This window comes from Bubalus bubalis, chromosome 8 (genome assembly GCF_019923935.1).
Source record: "Bubalus bubalis isolate 160015118507 breed Murrah chromosome 8, NDDB_SH_1, whole genome shotgun sequence".
Taxonomy (NCBI): domain Eukaryota; kingdom Metazoa; phylum Chordata; class Mammalia; order Artiodactyla; family Bovidae; genus Bubalus; species Bubalus bubalis.
The window spans coordinates 98,711,105-98,737,437 of NC_059164.1; the positions used below are offsets into that span (position 1 = coordinate 98,711,105).

The window sequence follows — 26,333 nt, forward strand, 5'->3', positions numbered from 1 at the left end:
TAAAAGACCTGAGAGGTTGTTACATTTTTTGATTCAACAGAAGGAGAAAAGAAGTTCCTCTTTTACAAAACCAGTACTAATCATAGCACATTTTAGAGTAATAAATACTATACAGAAGCACATTCATCTTAAAACATATTCTAAATTTAAACTGTCTTATATTTGACCTAAAAGCTAGTAGTAATAATACTGCCACGTAACTAAGAGTATTATAGTAGTCTAAAATGTGTCCTAATTTACAAATAAATTTAATAAAGAAGAGAGGCTTCAGATGTCCAGTATGTGTTAATATCAAACCATAACCACAGAAAATATAAGAGCTGAAAAAATGTGCCACAGAAGCTAGCTGTTTACAATTAAACATGCCAATAAAAATTTCATTTCTGGGAAAATAAGCACATATTAAACAAATGAAAATATTCCTTTTTCTTGTAGAAAGGCTACTAAAAGCCTAGAGAAAGGAGAAAGAGAACAAATAGACCTCCATGTTTCAAAGTCTTTTAAAAAATTAAATAATTTATCTTTTTAGATTATGGATAATTGAAAATTTTAGGCAAAAGTCACTGTTAAATTAAAATGTTATGTCAAAATAACAGAGATTTTTGTTTATTTATATAATTTGACAAATTAATTCTCAAGTTTACATGAAAGAGTAAATGCATGAGAAATGCTTTGAAACTTTTCAAAGGGGGAACTTGGGAATTTGTGCTATCGGATACTGAACTGTACCACAAAGCTATAGTAACAAATAATTTGATACTGATACAAAAACAGACAAAAGATCAAAAAAACTAAATAAGGAATTTAGAAACAGATAATGAATTAGATTTCAATATTTGATAAAAGAGACAACATCAATACGATAAGGATGGACCCAATTTATAAAGGGTAACAGGATCCTGCTCTATCTATTTTGAGAAAGAAACAGTATATAGCCATCTCACACTGCAATCAAAATAAATCCCAGATGATCTGTCTAAAGAGTTACACAGTGAAATAAACTATTAAAGTGTTAGAAGAAAATAGAATTTTTTAAAAACTTGGGATACAGAAAGTCTTCCTAAGAAAAAAACATAAATTCATAGAAGATAATATAATCAACTAAGCAAATTAAAGGCAAGCAATAGAATAAAGGATATATTCACTGCATCTAAGCGTTACTGTCCTGAATATACAAAGGAATCTTACAAGCAATGTTTAAAAGGCAAATAAGTCAGAAGAAAAGATGAGAACAGAATATGATCAGTAGTTCACAAAAGAAGTACAAATGATTACAACATACAAAAAGATGATCAACCTCTTTAGTTAGTAAACAGTGAGACAGCATTTTCCCAGCACCAGCCTGTCAAAGTTAGTTTCCCCACAAAGCAGAGATCATCACTGAAATAAGTTCCTCTTTACAAAGAGAAAATTCGAACACAAAGAGTACCTTGCCTTAAGTGTTAGTCACTCAGTTGTGTCCGACTCTTTGCGATCTCATGGACTGTGGCCCGTCACGCTCCTCTGTCTATGGGATTCTCCAGGCAAGAATACTGGAGTGGGCTGCCATTCAGGGTATGTCATTCAGCGAATTCTTGCCTGGAGAATCCCATGGACAGAGGAGCCTGACGAGCTACAGTCCATGAGGTCGCAAAGATTCGGACACAAGTGAGACAAAGTGAAGAAGAACAAAAGAGCCCCTTGATGAAAATCAAAGAGGAGGGTGAAAAGTTGGCTTGAAACTCAACATTCAGAAAACTAAGATCATAGCATCTGGTCCCATCACTTAATGGCAAATAGATGGGGAAACAGTGGAAACAGTGACAGACTTTATTTTGGGGGCCTCCAAAATCACTGCAGATGGGGACTGCAGCCACGAAATTAAAAGACATTTGCTCCTTGGAAGAAAAGTTATGACCAAGCTAAACAGCACATTAAAAAGTAGAGACATTACTTGGTCAACAAAGGTCCATCTAGTCAAAGCTACGGTTTTTCCAGTAGTCATGGATGGATATGAGAGTTGGACTATAAAGAATGCTGAGAGTAGAAGAATTAATGCTTTTGAACTGTGGTGTTGGAGAAGACTCTTGTGAGTCCCTTGGACTGCAAGGAGATCCAATCAGTCAGTCCTAAAGGAAATCAGTCCTCAATATTCATTGGAAGGACTGATGCTGAACCTGAAGCTCCAATACTTTGGCCACCTGCTGCAAAGAACCGAGTCACTGGAAAAGACCCTGATGCTGGGAAAGACTGAAGGCAGGAGGAGAAGGGGATGACAGAGGATGAGATGGTTAGATGGATCACGACTCAACAGACATGAGTTTGAATAAACTCCAGGAGTTGGTGATGGACAGGGTGGCCTGGAGTGCTGCAGTCCATGGGGTCGCAAAGAGTCAGACATGACTGAGTGACTGAACTGAACTCTCCAGAGGATCTTCCTGAACCAGGGATAGAATCTGCAGGGTCTCCTGCATTGCAGGCAGATTCTGAGCCCCCAGAGAAGCCCCACCTTGCCTTAAATTGCACAGCTATTAAGTGGTGGTGCCTGAATTCATTCCAGGAAGTCTTAGCCCCAGAATCTGTGCATTTAACCATTCCTTTAAACCACATACGAATTTATTCTACATAAATACTCACATATGCACCAAGTACTTTGTTGTAGGTTTTGCAGCATTGCCCGTACAACTAGAACTATAAACAATGTTAACTGTCCATCAGTTGGCAAATCATTATGCAAATAATGATACAGCCATTAAGTTGATGTGTGCTGAATCAAAAGATGTTTATTATACAGATTTTTTTAAATTTGTAAAAGTAACTAACATAAATATACAGTAACTTCAATACAAATATACAAAATCTGTATGTGTACATTTTGTTTCTCAAAGAAAATAAAGCATATTAAAGGTTTGACACCAAAATGTTACCCATATCACAAAAGATAAAATGGAGGTACTAATTTCATTTTGAAAATTTGTATTATCTGTATTGCTATGACAAACCTTTCTGCAATTCAAATGACAAAAAAATTAAATTAAAAAAGAAATTATTTTCATCTCCTTTAGGAAAATTAAATCTGACTTGTGTTAATAATTAGAAAAATGAAATATCTAATGAATCTATAATTATTTCAAAATATAAGTTTTTTAATGGCATATATATTTACAAACAATTCAGGAATCCCGGTTTACAGACCCAGTTTTGCCACTATCAGTTTTCTCATGTATGAAATTAGGGGTTTAATCTTATGGTTACCAGGGGGATAAGAGGGGAGGGATAGATTGGGAGACTGGGACTGACATACACACCACTATATATAAAAGAAATAATAATGACCTACTGTACAGCGTGGGCTTCCCAGATGGCGCTAGCGGTAAAGAACCCACTTGCCAACGCAGGAGACATAAGGGATGTGGGTTCGATCCCTGGGTAGGGAAGATCCCCTGGAGGAGGGTAGGGCAACCCACTCCAATATTCTTGCCTGAAGAATCCCATGGACAGAGGAGCCTGGCAGGCTACAGTCCACAGGGTCGCAAAGAGTCGTATACAACTGAAGTGACTTAGCACGCACGCATGCACTGTATAGCACAGGGAAATCTACTCAATACTCTGTAATGACCTATATTAAAAGAAGCTATAAAAGGGTGAATATATGTGTATGAATAACTGATTAACTTTACAGTAGAAAGTAACAACACTGTAAATCAACTATACTCCAATAAAAAATTTTAAATAAATAAAATGCGGGGTGTTAAAGACAATGCAAAAGGAAGACTGTAAGCTTCAAAGCCCATGTCCTTTCCAAAATGGTAAGGATTACCAAAGCTATGATTAACTGAAGGCTCAGCCACATTCTCTTCAGTATATAGTGTAAATGTACTGAAAGTAAAAATGACATTACTTTTTCAAAAAGTTAAATTCTACAGGAAATGTCTACTTTATTATGAGTTCTTGTCCCCTATATTACCTGCAACTGCTATCACAACACAGTATATATTTAACATACATAAAAATGCTCCTGTAGCACCAAAGAAAGACTCCCATGTAGTAAGTGTACAAAATAAATATTTTGTACAATATACCCAAAATCATGCTCAAAAGTTCCTTATCACTCATAACGTGCCATATACATGGTTTTATACTTAGGACCATTTTCAAAAGATCTATGTAAAATGCACTACAAAATGTCAAGAACTGAAGCCGCTATGGAAAATAGTTTAGTGGTTCCTCAAAAAGTAAAACATGGAATTAGCATCTGATCCAGCAATTCTACTTTTGGGGCTATGCCAAGAGAATTAAAGGAGGGACCTGCACAGATACTTGCACACAAATATTCATAGAAGAATTATTCAGACAACCCAACTATCCATTAACAGATAAAAGGATAAACAAAATGTAGTCTGTAGTTACAATGTAATGTTATTCAGTCATAAAAGGAGTGAAATTCTGATACATGCTACAATGTGGATAGGGCTTCCCAGGTAGCTCAGTAGCTAAAGAATCCTACAAAGCAGAAGATGTGGGTTCAATCCCTTGGCCGGACGATTCCCTGGAGGGCATGGCAACCCACTCCAATAGTCTTGCTTGGAAAATCTCATGGACAGAGGAGCCTGGTGGGCTCTAGTCCCTAGCGTCACACGACTAAAGTGACTGAGCATGCACAATGTGGATGAACTTTAAAAACATTATGCTAAGTAAAATAAGCCAGAAACAAAAGACAAAAACAGTACGATTTCACTGACAGGAGGTATCTAAAATAGGCAATTTACTGACCCAGAAAGTAGAACAGAGGCCGGGAGGAGGAGAGAGAATGGGAAGCTTCTGTTTAATAGGTACAGAGTTCTGGTCTGAGAAGACAAAAAAAAATTAGAAATAAGAAGTGTTGATGGTAAAACAACACTGTGAATGTTCTTAATACCACTGAATTGTATGGTCAAAAATACTTAAGGTGGCAAGCTTTATGTTCAGTTCAGTTGCTCAGTAATGTCCGACTCTTTGTGACCCCATGGACTGAAGCATGCCAGGCTTCCCTGTCCATCAACAACTCCCAGAGCTTACTCAGACTCATGTCCATTGAGGTGGTGATGCCATCCAACCATCTCATCCTCTGTTGTCCCCTTCTCCTCCTGCCTTCAATCTTTCCCAGCATCAGGGTGTTTTCCAATGACTCAGTTCTTCACATCGGGTGGCCAAAGTATTGGAGCTTCAGGTTCAGCATCAGTCCTTCCAATGAATATTCAAGACTGATTTCCTTTAGGATGGACTGGTTGGATCTCCTTGCAGTCCAAGGAAGTCTCAAGAGTCTTCTCCAACACCACAGTTCAAAAGCATCAATTCTTTGGTGCTCAGATCTCTTTATGGTCCAACTCTCACATCCATACACGACTACTGGAAAAACCATAGCTTTGACTACACGGATCTTTGTCAGTAAAGTAATACCTCTGCTTCTTTAATATGCTGTCTAGGTTGATCATAGCTTTTCTTCCAAGGAGCAAGTGTCTTTTAATTTCATGGCTGCAGTCACCATCTGCAGTGATTCTGGAGCCGAAGAAAATAAAGTCTCTAACTGTTTCTATTGTCTCCCTCATCTATTTGCCATGTACTGATGGGACTAGATGCCATGAACTTTGTTTTTTGAATGCTGAGTTTTAAGCCAGCCTTTTCTCTCTCCACTTTGACTTGTATCACGAGACTCTTTAGTTCCTCTTTGCTTTCTGCCATAAGGGTGGTGTCATCTGCATATCTGAAGCAATTGACTTCTCTCTGCAATCTTGATTCCAGCTTGTGCTTCATCGAGTCTGGCATTTCACATGATGTACTCTGCATATAAATTAAGCAAGTTAACAATATACAGCCCTGACCTACTCCTTTCCCAATTTGGAACCAGTCTGTTGTTCCATATCTGGTTCTAACTGTTGCTTCTTGACCTGCATACAGATTTCTCAGGAGGCAGGTATGGTGGTCTGGTATTTCCATCTCTTTAAGAATTTTCCACAGTTTGTTATGATCCACAAAGTCGTAGTCAATGAAGTAGAAGTAGATGTTTTTCTGAAATTCTCTTGCTTTTTCTATGATCCAACGGATGCTGGCAATTTGATCTCTGGTTCCTCTGCCATTTCCATATCCAGCTTGAATATCTGGAAATTCTGGTTCACGTACTGTTGAAGCCTAGTTTGGAGAATTTTGAGCGTTACTTTGCTAGTGTGTGAGATGAGTGCAATTGTGCAGTAGTTTGAACATTCTTTGGCATTGCCTTTCTTTGGGATTGGGATGAAAACTGACCTTTTCCAGTCCTGTGGCCACTGCTGAGTTTTCCAAATTTGCTGGCATATTGAGTGCAGCACTTTCATAGGATCAACTTTTAGGATTTAAAATAGCTCAGCTATAATTCCATCACCTCCACTAGCTTTGTTCATAGTGATGCTTCCTAACGCCCATTTGACTTTACATTCCAGGGTGTCTGGCTCTAGGTGAGTGATCACAGCATCGTGGTTATCTGGATCATTAACCTCTTTTCTGTACAGTTCTTTATGTTACATGTATTTTACTAAAAAATTAAAATATACACTATATACACAGCACTTTTGAAAAAAGGTTTTTAAGTATTTGGTTGCTTTATTTAAATTAATTAATCCTGTGTTGCTAAGTCACTTTAGTCGTGTCCGACTCTGTGCGACCCCATAGACGGCAGCCTATGAGGCACCTCCGTCCCTGGGATTCTCCAGGCAAGAACGTTGTCCAAATTATTCCTCTAGTTTTCTGTCAATCTGGCAGTGAATTTGTGGTGAGTTAAATATGTGTGTGATATAAGTCCATTGAATAGTTACATAGAAATTACATTCCTGAATACAGTATATAGGAATGTATACTATAATTACACATAATAGAAAAGCTATTTATAGATATGACATATACATACACACGTTTTGAATGGTAATTAGAACAGTATCTTAATTGAACTTTCAGAAAGAGACTCACAGACTTAGAAGACAAACCTATGGCTGCCAGTGGGAGGGTTAGAGGAAAGGGATGTTTAGGGAGTCTGGGGTAGTCATGTACAGTCTGCTATATTTAAAGTGGACAAACAATGAGGACCTACCGTACAGGACAAGGAACTCTGCTCAGTGTTATGTGGCATCTTGCACGGGAGGGAAGTTTGGGGGAGAATGGGTACATGTATATGTACAGCTGAGTCCCTTCACTGCTCAACTGAAGGTATCATAACATTGTTTGTTAACTGGCTATATCCCAATACAAAATAAAAGTAAAAAAAAAAAAAAAAAAAAAAAAAAAGAACAGCCCCTTAAGTTTCCATTAAAACCTTACATTCAATATATACACAGAACTATAAACTAATATTTTTTAAAACCTATAGTAAATGTAAGTACAATACCACACAGCTTACATTTTACTTAGTCAATGTTTCATAACTATAAATGCTTGTTTCTTTAACAGTCTATTCTCAATAGAATGGATACTTCAGGAGAGAAGTTAACTGGTGTGTCACATGTATCAAGCAGCTACACCTGACTGGAAATAAACAGCACACATGTATTTGATGAATGAATAATGAATAAAAGAAGGAATGAATTATTTGTTATACATCAGTTTTGACTGACAATCCTCTTCAAAAATAGGAAAGAACATTCTAAGTTGTTCATTATATAAAGCATATATAAACTACACAAAGGCAAAAGCAGATTGAATGGTAGCTATGAACAGTTTGCTAAGTGAAAGAGCAAGGTAAGTCAACTGACTGAGTATCAGTGCCAGTACCTCTTCCCTTTCTTAAATTAAATACCAAAGTATCAATATACATATACCATAAATGTACATTTACAGTAGAACTCAAGATTGCCTCCACCAAAGTTAGGAAAAGCTTACTTTCTCATAGAAATAAACATCATGTTTAGATATTTTCTTACAGAAAAATATCTACCTAAGAATTTATTTTTTTTTTATTTTATTTTATCTACCTAAGAATTTAAAGTCTCTTTCATAAAAGGTTAAGCTGCAGTTATACAAAAAAATTGATTATGTGGAATTGCTCTCTACTTCCACACCAATTTGTTCTTTATTCAGCAACTTATTTGTACTTCATATTCTCTTCTTTTTTGGCAGCACTGTGAAGCTTGTGGGATCTTAGGTCCCCAGCCAGGGACTGAACCCAGGTACCGGCAGCGAAAGCACGGAGTCCTAACCACTGGACTGTCAGGGAATTCCCTGTACTTGTCAGCATACAAGTCACTTCACATAATATATCATGTCCCCCAAGCAGTTTTTGCAGAAGGGGCAGATAAGGGTAGAAGGAGACAAACAATGTTTATCCAACAGAAAGCAAACTCCGTGAAGATAGAGACTGTTGTGCTTGCTAACGTATCCAAAAATCCTAGAATTCTTGGCAGAGAGCAAACACTTAACAAATAAGTGTCAAACAGAAGGAAAACAAGAAAGGATGGAGGAAGGAAGGCCGCTGAAGGAAAGGAAAGTACCTCTTCATTCATCCATACATGTGTAAGCACATATTTGAAGAGTCACTGAACAAAACTGTGCCAATCTCTACAAGTTTTCATGCAGCAAATACACAGCAGACATAGTAATACACGTCTCTGAATGTATCAGTGAAAAACACAAAGGTTTTTCTATTTTCTTATGATGTAACACTACTAAAAAATAATTTCTAACTTGCATATAGTATTCATTTGCATAGTTAGAGCAATGTGATTGTTAATTTGGGGAAGTTGTTCAATAAAATCTACCAATTTATCAGCTATATAAAGACAACAAAGATGACAAACCATCTAATTAAAGCCATAAAGAAATGCAAACAAATGTTTTCAAAAACCTAATGCTATGAAAACTTACATGTACGAAAAACTTGAAGATGATCCTTTTGTGAAAAATCAATTTTAAAGAAAAAAGTTTGCTACAATTTTCCTTTAAATAAAAGTTTTCAGGATGGGGAACACATGTATACCTGTGGCGGATTCATTTCGATGTTTGGCAAAACTAATACAATATTGTAAAGTTTAAAAATAAAATAAAAAAAAATTTTCAAACACATTTAAAATGGTTGAAGCGAAAGTATCTAATTCAAGCCAATTTGGAAAAGAGTTCTACTATGGCAAGTATGGTAGGCAGAACTTAATGATGATTAGTCTTTTTAAAGGGGTGAAAGTCTATCTTTTTTTAAGGCATATTTAAGCTTTCTTACAAGAAAACTAACTGGCTGTTCTAACTGCATCTAGTATACCAATAACATTACTTATGATTCTCTCTAGGTAAAAAGATTTTCTCTTTATTAGAAAAGTCAGATGGCTGACCAGTGAAGGTTTTTGCCACCTAAAAGTTCATTGTATCCTTCACTCACTTAGTGATTCAATAAATAGTTATTAAGCTCTTGTTTCAAATTCTAGTCTAAATCCTTGAGATACTTTGGTGACCCTAAAGGGCAAACCTTGGTTTCCTGTCCCAATTCAAACCCAAAACAAAAGTCATAATAAGTCAGTAATATTAAGTATGATAAAAGGTGATAATGCTGTGTGTGTGTATGTTCAATTGCTAAGCTGTGTCTGACTGTTTGCCACCCCAAGGACTATAGAACACCAGGCTTCCCTGTCCATCTCCCAGAGTTTGCTCAAATTAATAGAAGGTACCAAAGTCAGGATGCAATTGAAACTGGCCAACTGGAGTAGATTTCTTTAAGAAGGTAACATTTTAATGGAGGAACCTGAATAAGCCATGCATATGAAAAAGCTGGCTTGAAATTCAACATTCAAAAAATTAACATCATGGTATCAGGTGCCATCACTCCATGGCAAACAGACAGAGCAACAGTGACAGACTTTCTTTCTTGGGCTCCAAAATCACTGCAGATGGTGACTGCAGCCATGAAATTAAAAGACGCTTGCTCCTTGCAAGAAGAGCTATGACCAACCTAGACAGCATATTAAAAACAACAGACATTATTTTGCTGACAAAGGTCCATCTAATCAAAGCTATGGTTTTTCCAGTGGTCATGTATGGATGTGAGAGCTAGACCACAAAGAGAGCTGGGCGCTGAAGAACTGTGATGCTTTTGAACTGTGGTGTTAGAAAAGACTGTTAAAGAGTCCCTTGGACGGCAAGGAGATCCAACCAGTCCATCCTAAAGGAAACCAACCCTGAATATTCATTGGAAGGACTGATGTTGAACCTGAAGCTCCAATACTTTGGCCACCTGATGCAAAGAACTGAGTCACTGGAAAAGACCTTGATGCTGGGAAAGATTGAAGGCAGGGGGAGAAGGGGACAACACAGAATGAGATGGTTGGATGGCATCACTGACTCAATGGACATGTGTTTGAGCAAGTTCCGGGAGCTGGTGATGGACAGGGAAGCCTGGTGTACTGCAGTCCATGGGGTTGCAAAGAGTCTGACATGAGCGAGAGACTGAACTGAACTGATCTTAACTGATATGTGAGAAAAGAACAGAAAAGGCAAGAAAAAAAATCAGTAGAGAAACCCCAAAAAGGAAAACTGCCTAAAATGGTTGAAGAACAGCAAATCCAGAAAGGTTGGAACAGAATAAGCAAGGAGAAGAACAACTTCAGATAAGGTCAGAGTAGGGGTTCAGGCTCTTGGAAGGATTCATCACAAGCCACTAGAACAGTTTTGGCTTTTTTTTTAAGTTATTTATTTTTTAATTGAAGGATAACTGCTTTACAGAATTGTGTTGGTTTCTACCAAACATCAACATGAATCAGCCATAGGTATACATATGTCCCTCACTCTTGAACCTCCCTAGTTTTGGCTTTCTTTGTAAAATAAATGAAGAGAACCAGAGTTTTAGAGATAGGAATGGCTGTGGATGTGACTTATATTTTCAAAAGTTTTCTCTGTGTTCTACTTCCAGACTGACAGTGTAAGTAGCTCCATGACCTCATTCCCCAGCAAAACTGCTGAAAATTATTTAAAATGAATCATTTGAAGTATCTGGAAATACTAAGAGCACAAGAGAAATGAAGAAACACTCACTCAAGAAAATCAAGAAAAACAATACTATGTGGTATTGGAACCAAAACCTGTCCCCTCTCTTCCTCCCTTCTCAGCTCGGTGAGATGGGAACTCTACTCCAGGTCGGCACTGCCAAGAACACAGGGTGCTCCCTAAACACAGTTACCACTCAGAGAGCATCTGCCTAGGAGGGACAGGACATTAGCACCTCTCATTCTCCCAAAGCTACCTGATGCTGTTAGCTAAGTTTCAGGTAAGTGCAACCAATAGGCGAAGGTGCCCCTCCTCCACCCAACTGCCATTCACAGCAAAGAGCACCTTTGCTGCTGCTGCATGTTGAAAACACTAGGACCCAGATTGCCCTGCAACAGCTACTTGATAAAGCTGGGATCCTGCACCAGGAAAGGTAAGACAAGACTTGAGGCTACTGTACACTCTTTCAATGAGTGCTCAGTTACTAAACTGGGAGTGTCACACAGAGGAAAAAAGCACACTACTGCCTCTCCTTCTCAGTATCAGAGCTCAGCAAGAGATTTTGACCGAGGGGTAAAGCAGGTCTTAAAACTGGTAACTTTGGATCTCTTCCCCCCTAAACCAACTTCATCTGTAATGGAGTCTTAAGTCCAAACCTAAGCACAATCTCAAAACCAGGAAGCTTGTGGTGAAAGACAAATGAGAGTAGTCAGACACAAGCTGAATGAAGTGTAAACCAGCTAGTTTGCAGGAAAGAATAAGAAGAATCAGGTTCTTCTTAACAGCTGGGATGATCCTGCCCGTGGTCACAAAACAAACTTCAAGCTGTGACCTAAAAATCTATGCCTTCGAGTGAGCTCATTAAAAAAAAAAAAAAAAAAAAATCAGGCTGAGAAGCAATTTATATCCTAGGGCATTGTTGAAATCAATGGAGCAGTCACCTGGAAAGCTGTAGAGTTTAACATCTGGATGTGGTCAAGGAAAGCATGGAGGAGGGCCCTGTCCAAAACACAGTCATCCCAAGATACATGTAGACATATCCAACTCTGCACCCCCCAGGAACACAAACAGATGCTTAATACAGTCAGAGGGAAACAGAGTTCACTGAATTAATTCACCCACTCATTAAACAAATAAGCAAATAATAACAAACCCTGGGAAAAGCAGGACACTAGTACCCAGAGTCACTACAATACTATATAAAATGTCCAGTTTCCAACCAGAAATTACAACTGTGCAAAGAAACAGTAAAGTATAACCCATACACCAGGGGTAAAAAAAAGCAGACAACTTCCTGTGAGAGCCACAATACATTGGATTTAATAGCCAAAAACTTCAAAGGAGCCACTTCTAATATGTTAAAAAACTAAAGGAAATCATAATTAAAGAAGTAAAGGAATGGATGTGGTCCACTTAAGAAAGGAATGGCAAGCTACTCCAGTATTCCTGACTTGAGAACTCCATGGACAATATGAAAAGGCAAAAAAGTATGACACCAGAAGATGAGGCGCCCAGGTCAGAAGGTGTCCGATATGATACTGGTGAAGAACAGATAAACAGCCCCAGAAAGAATGAAGAGGCTGGGTCAAAGCAGGAACGACACTCAGTTGCAGATGCATCTGGTGGTGAAAGCAAAGTCCAGTGCTATAACGAACAGTACTGCACAGGAACCTGAAATGTTAGGTCAAGGTAAACTGGATACAGTTAAGTAGATGGCAAGAGTGAACATTGACATTTTAGGAATCAGTGAACTAAAATGGACAGGAATGGGAGAATTTAACTCACATGACCATTATATCTACAACTGTGGGCAAGAATCCCTTACAAGAAATGGAGTAGCCCACATAGTCAACAAGAGAGTCTGAAATGTAGTACTTGGGTGCAATCTCAAAAACAACAGAATGATCTCGGTTCGTTTTCAAGGCAAAGCATTCAACATCACAGTAATCCAAGTCTTAAGCCTCACCCACTAATGTCAAAGAAGCTAAAGTTGAATGGTTCTATGAAGACCTACAAGACCTTCTAAAACAAATACCAAAAAAAGATGTCCTTTTCATCACAGAGGATTGGAATGCAAAAGCAGGAAGAGATACCACGTTTGGCCCTGAAGTACAAAATGAAGCAGGGCAAAGACTAGAGAATTTTGTCAAGAGAATGCACTGGTCACAGCAAACACCCTCTTTCAACAACATAACAGACTACTTTACACAGGGATATCACCAGATGGTCAACACCAAAATCAGACTGATTACATTTCTTTCCAGCCAAAGACAGACAAGCTCCATACAGTCAGCAAAAACAAGACCTGGAGCTGACTACGGCTCAGATCATGAGCTCCTTATCGCAAAATTCAGACTTAATTTGAAGAAAGTAAGGAAAACCACTAGACCATTCAGGTACGACCTAAATCAAACCCCTTATGATTATTATACAGTGGAAGTGACAAACAGATTCAAGAGATTAGATCTGGCAGACAGAGTGACTGAAGAACTATGGACGGAGGTTCATGACACTGTACAGGAGGCTGTGATCAAAACCATCCCCCCAAAAAAGAAATGCAAAAAGGTAAAGTGGCTGTCTGTGGAAGCCTTACAAATAGCTGAGGAAAGATGAGAAGCAAAAAGTAAGGGAGAAAGGCGAAGATATACCCAACTGAACACAGAATTCCAGAGAATAGCAAGGAGAGAAAAGAAAGCCTTCTTAAGTGAACAGTTCAATGAAATAAGAGGAAAACAGTAAGGAAAAGACTAGAGATCCCTTCAAGAAAACTGGAGATACCAAGCGAACATTTCATGCAATAAAGGACAGAAACAGCAAGGACCTAAGAGAAGCAGAAAAGATTAAGAAGAAGTGGCAAGAATACACAGAAGAACTATACAAAAAAAGGTCCTAATGACCTGGATAAACACGATGGTGAGGTCACTCACCTAGAGCCAGACATCCTGGAGTGTGAATGATTCCTGGAGTGGGCTTTAGGAATCATTACCATGAACAAAGACAGCAGAAGTGATGGAATTCCAGCTAAGCCATTTTAAATCCTAAAAGATGATGCTTTTAAAGTGCTGCACTCAATATGCCAGCAAATTTGGAAAACTCAGCAGTGGCCACAGGACTGGAAAAGGTCAGTTTTCATTCCAATCCCAAAGAAGGGCAATGCCAAACACTGTTCACATTACCATACAATTCTGCTCATTTCACATGCTAGCAAGGTAAAGCTCAAAATCCTTCAAGCTAGGCTTTGACACTATTGGAATCAAGAACGTTTAGACGTACAAGCTAGATTTAGAAAAGGCAGAGGAACAAGAGATCAAATTGCCAACATTCACTGGATGTGAGGGAATTCCAATTAAAAAAAAAAAATCTACTTCTGCTTCACTGACTACACTAAAGCCTTTAACTATATGGATCAAAACAAACTGGAAAATTCTTAAAGAGACAGGAATATCAGACCACGTTACCTGTCTCCTGAGAAATCTGTTTGCAGGCCAAGTAGCAACAGTTAGAACTGGACATAAAACAATGGGGGGTTCAATACATTGTCACTCTGCTTATTTAACTTAAGACACCCCAGTGGCTCAGATAGTAAAGAATCTGCCTGTGATGCAGGAGACCCGGGTTCAATCCTTGGGTCAGAAAGATCCCCTGGAGAAGGCAATGGCTATCCACTCCAGTATTCTTGCCTGGAAATCCCATGGACAGAGGAGCCTGGCAGGCTACAGTCCACGGGGTCACAAAGAGTCAGACACAACTGAGCGACTAACACTTTGCTTAACTTATATGCAGAGTACACCATGAGAAATGCCGGGTTAGATGAATCACTAACTGGAATTAAGACTGTCAGGAGAAATATCAATAACCTCTGATATGCACATGATACTACTCTAATGGCAGAAAGTAAAGAGGAACTAAAGAGCCTCTTGATGAGAGTGAAACAGGAGAGTGAAAAGGTTGGCTTAAAATTCAAAATTCAAAAAACTAAGATCATGGCATCTGGTCCCATCATTTCATGGCAAAAGGATGGTGGAAAAGTAGAAACAGAGACACATTTAATTTTCTTGGGCTCCAAAATCACTGTGGATGGTGACTGCAGTCATGAAACTAAAAGCCACTTGCTCCTTGGAAGGAAAGCTATGACTAACCTGCTGCTAAGTCGCTTCAGTCAAGTCCGACTCTATGCGACCCCATAGACGGCAGCCCACCAGGCTCCCCCGTCCCTGGGATTCTCCAGGCAAGAACACTGGAGTGGGCTGTCATTTCCTTCTCCAATGCATGAAAGGGAAAAGTGAAAGTGAAGTCGCTCAGTCGTGTCCAACTCCTAGTGACCCCATGGACTGCAGCCTACCAGGTTCCTCCGTCCATGGGATTTTCCAGGCAAGAGTACTGGAGTGGGGTGCCATCGCCTTCTCCGATGACAAACCTAGACAGCACATTAAAAAGCAGAAACATCACTTTGCCGACAAAGGTCAATCTAGTCAAAGCTATGGTTTTTCCAGTAGTCATGTACAGATATGAGAGTTGGACCATCAAGAAGTCTGAGTGCCAAAGAATTTATGCTTTCAAACTATGGTGCTGGAGAAGACTCTTGAAAGTCCCCTGGACTGCAAGGTGATCAAATCAGTCAATCCTAAAGGAAATCAACCTTGAGTCTTCACTGGACGGACTGATGCCAGAGCTGAAGCTCCAATACTTTGGCCACCTGATAGGAACAGCTGACTCATTGGGAAAGACCCTGATGCTGGGAAAGACTGAAGGCAGGAAGAGAACAGGGCAACAGAAGAGGAGATGGTTGGATGGCATCACTGACTCAATGAACATAAGCTTGAGAGAGCTCCAGGAGATAGTGAAGGACAGGGAAGCCTGGCATGCTACAGTCCATGGGGTCACAGAGAGTCGAGTTAGTGACTGAATAACAACAAAATGAATGTATGATGACAATCTCACAAATATCTAATTTCAATACAGAGAATGATGCTATTTTTAATAGAAATTCTGGAGTTAGAGTACAATGACTGATATGAAGTCACTAGCGGGGTCAAAGCCTGTACATGTAGACTAGCAGAAGAATGAACTGGTGAAAGAAAAGATAGATTAATAGAGATTGTGCAATTTAGAAAACAGAGTGAGAAAAAAACTGAAGAAAATGAACAGAGCTTCAGAGAAATGTAAAACACCATTAAGTGCATCAACATACACATCATGGGAATACTAAAGAAAAAGAAAAAAATGCTCGAAAAAACAATGGATGTACGAAAATGAAAAACTACAGTGACGCTAAAACAAAGACGAATCCCACAAACACAGTACTGAACAAGGAAGAAAGAAGTAGAATGTAGCTGTGCTCATACAAAGTTGAACAGGTAAAATAAAACTTTATTTTTAGTTTTTGGCTGCACCAATTACATTCCCACCAACAGAGTAGAAGAATTCACTTTTCTCTAAACCCTCTCCAGCATGTGTTGTTTATAAACTTTATAATGATGGCTATTCTGACCAGTGTGATGTGGTACCTCAGTAAAAAATCTGCCTGCAATGTAGGAGACCTGGGTTCAATTCCTAGGCCAGGAAGGTCCCCTGGAGAAGGAAATGGCAACCTGCTCCAGGGTTCTTGCCTAGAGAATTTCACGGACAGAGGAGATGACAAGCTACATACAGTCCATGGGGTCACGAAGAGTCAGATACAACTGAGTGACTAACACTCCCATTTTTCTCTAATAATTGTGGGTGTTAAGCATCTTTTCGGAGAAGGCAATGGCACCCCACTCCAGTACTCTTGCCTGGAAAATCCCATGGATGGAGGAGCCTGGTAGGCTGCAGTCCATGGGGTCGCTGAGAGTCAGACACGACTGAGCGATTTCACTTTCACTTTTTACTTTCATGCACTGGAGAAGGAAATGGCAACCCACTCCAGTGTTCTTGCCTGGAGAATTCCAGGGACGGGGGAGCCTGGTGGGCTGCCAGACATCTATGGGGTCGCACAGAGTCGGACACAACTGAAGCGACTTAGCAGCAGCAGCAGCAAGCATCTTTTCATGGGTCTATTGGCCATTGTGTCTTCTTTGGAGAAATATGTATTTAGGTCTTCTGCCCATTTTTCAACTGGGTTGCTTGGAGGTTTTTTATTGTTATTTTTTTCTTATTCTTATTGAAACGGTTGAGCTGTTTTTATATTGTGGAAATTAATCCCTCGTCAGCTGCATCATTTGCAAATATTTTCTTCCAGTCTGTAGGCTGTCTTTTCGTTTTATGTTTTCTTTTGCTGTACAGAAGCTTACAAGTTTGATTAGATCCCGTTTGTTTATTTTTGCTTTGGTTTCTATTGCCTGTGAAGACCAACCTAAGAAAACATTGGTACGATTTACGTCAGAAAATGTTTCGCCTGTGTTTTCTTCTAGGAGTTTTATGGTGTCATGCCTTTTATTTAGGTCTTTAAGCCATTCTGAGTTTATTTTTGTGTATGTTGTGAGGGTGTGCTCTAATTTCACTGATTTACATGTGGCTGTCCAACTTTTCCAACACAACTTGTTGAAGAAAGTGTCTTTTTTCCATTGTAAGTCTTGCCTCCTCTATCAGAAACTGACTGACTTCAGTGTGATCACTATTGAAATAGGTGTGTGGATTTATTTCTGGGCTCTCTATTCTGTTCCATTGATTCATATGTCTGTGTCTGTACCAATACTATGCTGTTTCTGATAAATGTAGCTTTGTAGTATTGTTTGAAGTCTGGGAAGGTTATGCCTCCTGCTTTGGGATTCTGAGTCTTTTATAGTTCCATATAAACTTCAGGATTATTTGTTCCAGTTCTGTGGAAAACATCATGGATATTTTGTAGGGATCACATTAAACTTGTAGATTGCTTTGGGTAGTACTGCCATTTTAACAATATTAATTCTTCCAATCCAAGAACATGGGATATCTTTCCATTTCTTTGACTCATCTTCAATGAAATATTCTATTTTTGACCTGGGAAGTGGTTACAAAGATGTTTGCTATACCCTTAAACTGTACATGTTCTACATGTACACATTTTATATGTTTCTGAATATGCAGTTCTTACATTCTTCCAAGTCTTAAAAGAAAAAGATAATAGTTGCAGAATGGTTAAAATGCAATAGAATGGTTAAAAATAACCCCTTGTCCCACAAAGTACAATATAACCAAGTGAGATCAACAAATCCCCACCCAGACACAAGACAGTAAAATGCAGAACACTAAAGGCAACAAGAGTCTCAAAAGCAAACACTGAAAAAGAACCCTTCACCCAGTAAAATAATCAGACTTTACGGCAGATTTCTCAGCAAAAGAAAATTACTGTCAACCTACAATTGTGCTACTTGAAAACAATAACACTTAAGAATGAAAGTAAATGATAAAACAACATTTGAGATAATGTGGCTTTTCACATGGACCGGTTATTAGAAGACATTAGTTAAATATCATACTAGTATTGAGTTTATTTTGTTAAAAAGCTCTTCTACAGGAAATACCTTCTAAAATATTTACAGATCTCCTGATGAGATATTCTAGCAGGAAAGGAGACACAAAACGAGGAAGAGATGAATAGCAAAAGTCCATAACTATGGGAACTGAGGAGTAGTAATAACTGGATTCCATTACATTGTTTGGTCTATTTTCAAGTATGCTTAAATTTACCATGATGATAAACTAAAAATAAGTGATTTAAAAAACAAGGTGAATGGGACTTCCTGGTGGCCCAGTGGTAAAGAATCCACCTTGGAGTGGTCGGGGACCTAAGACCCCACATGCTACAGAGCAACTAAGCACACAGGCCACAATACCGAGCTGGAGAGTCCCGAGTCCGCGTGCCACACTACTGAGGCTGCGTGCTGCGACGAGACGGTCTGTGCACCACATCCAAAGACCCTGCATGGCACAACTAACACAGCCAACAACTAGCTCAACACAGCCAAACGAATGTGTGAACAAATAAAAATTTTAAAAAGTAAGGCTAGGCTTCCTGGTAGCACAGTAGATTAAAAATTCACCTGCCAATGCAGGGACATGGGTTCAATCCCTGGTCAAGGAAGATGCCACATGCTGTGGAGCAATGGAGCCCCCTCGGCACAACTACTGAAGCCTGTACCCTTCTAAGGCCCATGGGCCACAAACGATGAGCCCTTGTGCCACAACTACTGAATCCTGCGTGCCCTGGAGTCGGCAAGTAGCAACTACTGAGCCTGGGTTGCAACTGCTGAAGGCCCTGCACCCAGAGCCTGTGCTAAAACAAGACAGCCAACACAGCAAGAAACCTGTGCAACTCGACTGAGAAACCCCAGTGCTCCCCACCCAGAGAAAGCCTGCATGCAGCAACAAAGGCTCGGTGCAGCCAAAAATAAAACATAAAGCGGTGTGGATATGTCAAAAAAAATTAACAAAAAAAAGGCTAAATTAAAACAAGCAAACAAAAATAGAGATAGTTTTATCAGTAAGCCACCTCCATTACAGGCATTTGTGAAGATATTCTTCAGGATAAAGGAAAGTCAGAGATTTAAAAAGATGGTGAGGAAACAATATAGTAAAAATATATGTAAACTGAATCATATTTCTATAGAATATTCTACTTCTACATAAAGTAATATAACTTGTTGGATTTGACAAGGATAAAATAAAACACTAAACAATAATAAAATGTCGGTTGGGAGAGGACTGATATAAATAAACTGCTATAAGATCCAACTTTAAGAACAATACAAATAGTAAAATCTCAAGGATAACCAAATACACACTAAGATCCACTAATTCCCTTTCCTGTACCTTTGTTAGAGAAACCACTGCACATTTTAATAAGGTGCCATGTACAAATAGTTCCAGCACCATTGTAATAGAGAAAAAAACTGGAAATCTAAACATCCATCAAGGAACTCACTGGTGGTCCAGTGGTTAAGATTCTGCAATTCCACTTTAGGGGACATGGGTTCGATCCCTGGTCAGGGAACTAAAGATCCTCATGCTGCAGTATAGCCAAAAAAAAAAAAAAAGTCTGTGAATAGGAAATGGCAACATATCAATAAAATGAAACACTATACAGCAATTTAAAAGACTAAGATAGATCCCTACATTATAAACAGATTGAATGAAAAAAGCTAATTGCAAGTACTATATAACAGTTTTTACATTAAAGAAGAAACCATATGCTTTCTTTATATACAAACATACAGATGGTCTTCAACTTATAATGGTTCAACTTACAACTTTATCATGATGCGAAAGCAAAATGCATTCAATAGAAGCCAAAATGTACTTTCAAATTTGAATTCTAATCTTTTCCCAGACTAGCAGTATGTAGTACAATGCTCTCTTGTGATGCTGGGCAGTGGCAATGAGCCAGTGAGCCACGGCTACCAGTCAGCCACATCTTCCCAAGGATAAACAACAGATACACTTAAACTATCCTGTACCCAGATAATCATTTTGTTTCTTGCTTTCATTACAGTTATTCAATAAATTACATGAGACAATCAACACTTTACTATGAAAAAAGGCTTGTGCTGGGTGACTCTGCCCAACTGTACGCTAATATAAGTGTTCTGAGCACAAGGAAGGGTAGGCTAGCCTATGCTGTAATGTTTGGCAGGCTAGGTGTACTAAATGTACTTCTGACTGACTAGATGTTCAATTATCAGTTCAGTTCAGCCGCTCAGTTGTGTCCAACTCTTTGCGACCCCATGAATAGCAGCACGCCAGGCCTCCCTGTCCATCACCAACTCCCGGAGTTCACTCAGACTCACGTCCATCAAGTCAGTGATGCCATCCAGCCATCTCATCCTCTGTCGTCCCCTTCTCCTCCTGCCCCCAATCCCTCCCAGCATCAGAGTCTTTTCCAATGAGTCAACTCTTCGCATGAGGTGGCGGCCAAAGTACTGGAGTTTCAGCTTTAGCATCATTCCTTCCAAAGAAATCCAGGGCTGATCTCCTTCAGAATGGACTGGTTGGATCTCCTTGCAGTCCAAGGGACTCTCAAGAGTCTTCTCCAACACCACAGTTCAAAGGCATCAATTCTTCGGCGCTCAGCCTTCTTCACAGTCCAAATCTCACATCCATACATGACCACAGGAAAAACCATAGCTTTGACTAGACGAACCTTTGTTGGCAAAGTAATGTCTCTGCTTTTCAATATGCTATCTAGGTTGGTCATAACTTTCCTTCCAAGGACTAAGCGTCTTTTAATTTCATGGCTGCAGTCACCATCTGCAGTGATTTTGGAGCTCAAAAAATAAAGTCTGACACTGTTTCCACATCTATTTCCCATGAAGTGATGGGACCGGATGCCATGATCTTCGTTTCTGAATACTGAGCTTTAAGCCAACTTTTTCACTCTCCACTTTCACTTTCATCAAGAGGCTTTTGAGTTCCTCTTCACTTTCTGCCATAAGGCTGGTGTCATCTGCATATCTGAGGTTATTGATATTTCTCCTGGCAATCTTGATTCCAACTTGTGTTTCTTCCAGTCCAGCGTTTCTCATGATGTACTCTGCATAGAAATTAAATAAGCAGGGTGACAATATACAGCCTTGACTTACTCCTTTTCCTATTTGGAACCAGTCTGTTGTTCCATGTCCAGTTCTAACTGTTGCTTCCTGACATGCATAGAAATTTCTCAAGAGGCAGATCAGGTGGTCTGGTATTCCCACCTCTTTCAGAACGTTCAATTGAATGTCTGGTATTCCCATCTCTTTCAGATGGGAATTAGTGGAAAGTAATTCCATAATAAGATGAGGAAAATCTATAATAACATATACAAAATCAGAAAAATTAAACACTAGCTGGTAACAGTGGTTACATCTATGAAACGATGAAGAAAAGGGAATGGATTAGAAACTTGAGCCTTGTCTATAATTTTTGTAAAGATGGCTAATGTATTTCTCTATAATAGCAAAATTAACTTTTAAAGATAATTTTAAAGACATTAAACTTTGAATTCTTTGAGTGTAAAGACTGTATCCATTGTGTTTAAGTACTGTACCATGGGCAAATGTATAGCAAGTAACAGATTCCTACAACTGGAAGAAATGGAGGGAGATACAGAGGCTGACTCAAAAAGAAATATTCCAAAGTAGCAGACGTTATCACTTAGCAGGGCAATTATGAGTAGTTTCTTGTCTTCCTTTTATTTTCTTCTGCTTCCTAATTTTTAGAAAATAAACATTTATAATGGGAAAAATTATTTTAAATTAGTTAAAAACTTGGTACAATTGACAAAAAGAGACAATAAAGTCTCTGTATTGAGATGAAAACTTTTGACTGTGTGATTAGATTAGTAGCCTTAATGTTTTCCATTAGTTTGATGCTCTCTCAGAAGGCCAAGAGTATAAAAAAATTAAAGGCTAAGCCTGATGAAAGTCTTATTAATAAGATAAAATTAAACCTGTATGAAATCAAACCAGAGACTAATCAATCAGTGTGCCAATCAGTTCTCTACCATACTCGTGCAGGTTGTCAATAGAAGTAGTTACCTTATCAAAAAAAAACCAGATCTATGGGTGGGGGGTTAACAGTCTGGTTTCTAAAATAGGGGGTTACAAAAAATGACTCAAACATATGCGCGTCTAAATTCTGAGATGAAGAATACACTGTTTATTTAATTGTGGAACGTATATTAATCCATATATATCCATACCACTGCTATCTTAGAAACTAAAAGCCCCATTTTAAAAAATGTAACATTAAAAGAGAAGAGGCTCTAAACCAAGGATCAGCAAATATTTTTTGACAACAGCTGAATGTTAAATTTTATGTTTTGTGGGCCATGTGGTGGCTTAATCGCTCAGTCGTGCCCAACTCTTAAAATCCCATGGACTGTAGCCTTCCAGGACCCTCTATCCATGGGATTCTCCAGCCAAGAATACTGGAGTGGGTTGCCATTTCCTTCTCCAGAGGATCTTCCTGACCCAGGGATCAAACCCGGGTCTCCTGCATTGCAGGCAGATTCTTTACTGACTGAGCTATGAGGGAAGCCATACAGACTTGCAATTACTCAACTCTCTGCTGAAATGTAAAGGCAGTTACAGACAATACCTAAATGAGTGTGGCAATGTTCCAATAAAACTTTATTTATAAACACTAAAATCTGAATTTCATTTAATTTTCCCATATCATATTACTTTATTTTTCAACCACCTGAAAATTTAAAAATCATTCCCTTTGGCCCTACAAAAATAAGCAGCATGACCCCCTGCTCTAAACTAACATGGAAACCTCACAAATTTGATCATGAGTCTGTCTTGGACTACTTTCAAATCTAGTTCTCTTAACGTTCCTGAGGAAATCTTTTTAGTATTTTATTAGGCAAATGATTTGCCTCCACTCTAGGCATTTACTTTCACATGTCCTGCTGAGTGGGCCCTAGCATGATATGAGAAACAAACTATAAGCACTATTTTAAGATACTAAAAATTCTTTCTGCCTTCTCATACTCTTAACTATATAAAACTCCACTGACCTGAAATAATTTGTGGACACAGGCTTGTTTGCCAATTAGACAAAATTCAGGAAATAAATAGAGTACCTCAGAAATATTGACATGAAATACTTAACCTACCACATGACAGCTACAATGAAACCAAGATCATTCTTCATAATACATGTTGAAGCAGTAAGTAAAACTATCCCTAATGATGTTAACCAGCACTAACTAAATGTTTACAAAATGGTCCTGATTTTGAGGGCCTCAGTAAACTTCTAGATATTCATAACTATATGCATATAAAGAGTGAGAAAACAATGAAGATGTTTAGAATTGGGTACAGTTTCATATTTCACAAAAAGAAAGAAATTCTGCTGCAGGTGCAAAAAGGAGTAATAATGAAAACAAATATAAATAATGAAAAATCCAAGAGGTAAAAAAGTAAAGGTATAGAAGTGAAATAAAACAATTATTAGAGTCTAAATTATGTTTTAACAAGAAAAGAGGACAGCCAAAAGTAGACTATTAAGTTTAGCAACACAAAGGAAGCAACTGGGTTTTATTAAAGAGCAGAGAAAACAGTTTACATGAATAATGATGGTGATGCCAGAAGAAGAGGGAGTAAGAAAAGCAAATGATGAAAATAAACATTAAAATGAAGCCACCATTTAGTTATCCAGTTACAATCTAACTCCAATCATTTCTGCAATATATTTATAGTCTTATTATATAGAAGTATGCAACCATTGCTTTCCAATTACTGTAAAAATCACAGTATATCTATTAATGGAAAAGTTTAAGAATTAAGATGGTAATATTAATAATACACACACAAAATAAAATGTCAAAGATAACTGTAAACTTCTGTTACTACACTTACAACCTGTGGAAGAGTCTAACTTTTGATGATGGCTAGAATTTCAGCACTTATTATTCATCAATTTTGGGGAACAAGGCAAATTATAGTAAATTGTTACAAATATCTACAATGCTTCTAGAAGCTTGAACGCACAAAGGGAGGATTTTTAAAAAAATTCTCCTTCAAAGCAACAGGAATGTATAAGAATACACTAACCAAGCAGAAATCTATATCAAACTGAGAATAAGAAGAACTAGCTCGATGTTTTTCAGTAATAATCTAGACTACAACCTACTAGGTCAAAACTAAAATTGCTGAAGTAGCAAAATTAGATTTATAAGATTATGTCTCCTAAACAAAGGCTAATCAATAAACAGGTCTTAGAGGAACAAGTATAAAGTGCCCTGTACTTTAGGTGTAGGTGTAACTGTAGAGAAGGATGAAAGTTGAGAAAACCAGGAGGGAGAGGAAAAACAGATGAGGAAACTGTATCATAAGCTTAATACAGAAATTTGAGTAAAGAAAACTACAGATCATTCTCATAAAAACATAAATACAAAAATCCTAACACAGTATTAGCAAAACTAAATTCAACAATATTAAACTAGAGTTTTCCCAGAAGTGCAAGGACTTCATAATAGGAGTATTTATCTCCTCAAAAGGTAAAAACAAACAAACAAAAAAACAACAGTTCACTTCCAGAAGTACTTAAAAGTCACTTAATAAAAACCCACTATTATGTCCTTATGAACTCTCTTAATAAAACAGGAATAAAAAGATTACTCTATAACATGATAATGGGTATCTAGCCTAACACATTTTAATGACAAAACATTAAAGGAATTTTCAGTAAAATCAGGACTAATGTAGGATGCTATCATTACTATTAACATTATTTCAAAAGCTGTTCAGTTCAGTTCAGTTCAGTCGCTCAGTCGTGTCCGACTCTTTGTGACCCCATGAATAGCAGCACGCCAGGCCTCCCTATCCATCACCAACTCCCGGAGTTCACTCAGACTCACGTCCATCAAGCCAGTGATGCCACCCAGCCATCTCATCCTCTGTCGTCCCCTTCTCCCCCTGCCCCCAATCCCTCCCAGCATCAGAGTCTTTTCCAATGAGTCAACTCTTCGCGTGATACGGCCAAAGTACTGGAGTTTCAGCTTTAGCATCATTCCCTCCAAAGAAATCCCAGGGCTGATCTCCTTTAGAATGGACTGGTTGGATCTCCTTGCAGTCCAAGGGACTCTCAAGAGTCTTCTCCAACACCACAATTCAAAGGCATCAATTCTTCGGCGTTCAGCCTTCTTCACAGTCCAAATCTCACATCCATACATGACCACAGGAAAAACCATAGCCTTGACTAGACGAACCTTTGTTGGCAAAGTAATGTCTCTGCTTTTCAATATGCTATCTAGGTTGGTCATAACTTTCCTTCCAAGGACTAAGCGTCTTTTAATTTCATGGCTGCAGTCACCATCTGCAGTGATTCTGCAGCTCAAAAAATAAAGTCAGCCACTGTTTCCACTGTTTCCCCATCTATTTCCCATGAAGTGATGGGACCGGATGCCATGATCTTTGTTTTGTGAATGTTGAGCTTTAAGCCAACTTTTTCACTCTCCTCTTTCACTTTCATCAAGAGGCTTTTTAGTTCCTCTTCACTTTCTGCCATAAGGCTGGTGTTATCTGCATATCTGAGGTTATTGATATTTCTCCCGGCAATCTTGATTCCAGCTGTGCTTCTTCCAGCCCAGCGTTTCTCATGATGTACTCTGCATATAAGTTAAATAACCAGGGTGACAATATACAGCCTTGACGTACTCCTTTTCCTATTTGGAACCAGTCTGTTGTTTTCAAAAGCTGTAGTCAATGTTAAATAAAACTTTAAAATTAAGCATTATTATTATATGTAAAGAACAATTAAAAACAGAAAATGAAGACAAACACGTATTACCAATATCATAATAAAATGGGAACATTACACATACCACAAGAAGAAGTAAAAGCATAAAAGGAAATGCCTACATTCTGTTAAAAACAAACAAAAAAAACACAGGTTTTTAAAACTGACCCAAGGGACTTCCCTGGCAGTCCAGTGGTTAAGAC

General features: G+C 38.4%; 1 protein-coding gene across 7 annotated transcripts in view; it reads right to left on the reverse strand.

The window, feature by feature from the left end:
* The window catches only part of CNOT4 (CCR4-NOT transcription complex subunit 4), a 153,841-nt gene that overhangs the window by 78,219 nt on the left and 49,289 nt on the right, over positions 1-26,333 (reverse strand). The window lies entirely within an intron of this gene.